Genomic DNA, 2,456 nt, shown 5'->3' on the forward strand with positions numbered 1-2,456 from the left:
GGACTGCAGGTCTGATCTAGTCTGGCAGTGCGTATTTTCCTATTTCCATAGCCTATTGGGGGAGTAAATCCAAATCTATGTTTTTTCTGATCTTCCTTGAGCTCCTGGGAATCCTAGATTTGCACTCAGAGCAGAAAGATGTCTCGTTAAATATCATCTACTTTCCTGTTCTTTTTCCTTTCAGGAAGGAAAGTTCAAAACTTCTCGGACCTGCCCAATACGGTATGTCAGCTGTCAATGACACCAAATTCACACCTGCCGTGTTCCTTCTCACTGAGATACCTGGGCAGGAAGACATCCATCTCTGGGTCTTTATTCTCTTCTGCTTCATGTATGCTATTTTGATAGTAGGAAATTCAGTCATTCTGTTCATTATAAAAACAGATCCAATCCTCCATGAGCCCATGTACATTTTCCTCTCCATGTTGGCCGTCACAGACCTTGGCTTATTGATAGCCATTATACCAACAATATCGGGCCTATTCTTGTTTAACTCTAGAGAGATCACCCTTGATGCTTGTTTTGCCCAGATGTTCTTCATCCACTCTCTGTTATTCATTGAATCCTCTGTGCTCTTGTTGATGGCATTTGACCGCTTCATCGCAATCTGTAACCCGCTGAGATATGCCTCCATCTTAACCATGCCGAGAATAGCCAAGTTGGGACTGGTGTTTGCGCTGAGAGCAGTGGCAGTAATATTTCCACTTCCCTTTCTCGTGAAATTGTTCTGATTATTTTGAGGCAATGTCCTTTCCCATTCCTACTGCCTGCACCAGGATGTCATGAAGCTGGTTTGTTCGGACATCACAATCAACAACATCTATGGCTTGTTTATTACAGTCATAATGGTGGGGTTGGACTCACTGCTCATTTTCCTCTCTTATGTGATGATCCTCAAAGCAGTGCTGAGGATCATGTCCCCCACAAAATGCTTTAGGGCCTTGAACACTTGTGTCTCTCACCTCTGCCCCATCCTGCTCTTCTACATGCCAGAGTTCAGCCTGACTGTCATACATAGATTCTGGAAGAGCTCTTCTCCCTTGCTTCAAATTATCCTGGGCTACATCTACCTGCTGGCTCCTCCTTTAATGAATCCAATCGTGTACCACATGAAAAGCAACCATCTTCATGCGAGGAAAATCAGGGTGTTTGTCACGTAAAGAGTCAGTTCATCATCCGGCTCCAGAGCTGCTGACACAGGTCATGACCACGTATTCCATCTTGGACCCTTATACACAAGGAAACAAAAGCTACTGATCTCCACTCTGTAGAGACAGGCGCATACAGGGTCTAAGACCTGAAGCTTAGGGAGGCCATCCCCACCCTCAGGTGAGGGAGGACAGCACTCCGGGGATAGGAGATCAAGCCAGGCAGCAGCATTAACAAAGTCACTCTGTTCGTGGAGAGCCAGGAGATCAGTGGGATGTTGACCCCTAAAGAGCCATTTCGATGGCTGCTCTAATCTCAGAAATCCTATGAATAAAGTCACTATGAGAAGAAACGTGGCTGCTGTTTCCCATTAAACCTGGCCTGTCACTGTCCTATCCCTGGTTAATCACTCATGGGCCATGCTAATCTCCTTCTCCATGGGTTGTTGGCTTTTATTCACACATGTGGCCAAAAAATCTGTAAGGACGAGACTTCAGCCATGCATCTGCAAAGGAAGGATTGCTTCTTGAATCAGATGAGGTAAAATAACAAATCCAGTGAGCTAGTCACACCATCAGTCTCATTGCAGCCACAGGCCCCGCTTTCATCTTTAATCTGGTGTTAAACGTCATACTCCAAGGAGAGTCTCTTATCATCAGTCTCTGTGTCCCAGGACAACAAGCCATTGTTTTCAGCCACTTTGGCCCATGCTTACAAGGCCCTCTGGTTGCTAGGGAGATGGTGGAATTAGTGGATCCCTTCTGTTAATGGGCATGCCGGCATGGTGGGAGTCAGTAGTATGGAAACCGGAAATAGTATAAGGGACCAACCATCAATCAAACCCTAAACCCTCCCCTTGGCCACTGAAACCCTGCCCCTTGACCCCTTGAGCCCCGACCACCTGTCACTGGAAGTCCCACCCATGGGGAATATTACTTCTGGGGTCAAGAAGGACACACGACCGGAAGCAAAGTGTGTCATGTGACCCCTCTAAGAACTCCTCCCACTGCCCTCTACCAATCAGGAGCAGTTTCTCCCCAGTAGGCCCACCCCGAGAGGAGATTTGTCCAATCAGGGGTGTTATGGGGCATGATAAGCCATCCGGAAGTGGTTCGCGTGATCTCTCCAAGAACTCCTCCACTGCCCTCTGCGAATCACGATGGGTTTCAGCCACACAGCACCACCCTGAGAGCAGATTTGACCAATCGATGGTGTTCTGGGGTGGGCTGACCTGCCCAGAAGAGGGTCGTGTCACCCCTCTAAGAACTCGTCCCAGCGCCCTCTGCCAATCAGAGCGCAGCACTATC

General features: G+C 47.9%; 1 pseudogene; it reads left to right on the top strand.

Moving 5' to 3' along the window:
- The first annotated feature begins 224 nt into the window (after positions 1–224).
- Positions 225–1,160, top strand: LOC127044798 (olfactory receptor 51G2-like; annotated as a pseudogene).
- Positions 1,161–2,456: the final 1,296 nt, after the last annotated feature.

The sequence above is a fragment of the Gopherus flavomarginatus genome, chromosome 1 (genome assembly GCF_025201925.1).
Source record: "Gopherus flavomarginatus isolate rGopFla2 chromosome 1, rGopFla2.mat.asm, whole genome shotgun sequence".
NCBI classification, from domain to species: domain Eukaryota; kingdom Metazoa; phylum Chordata; order Testudines; family Testudinidae; genus Gopherus; species Gopherus flavomarginatus.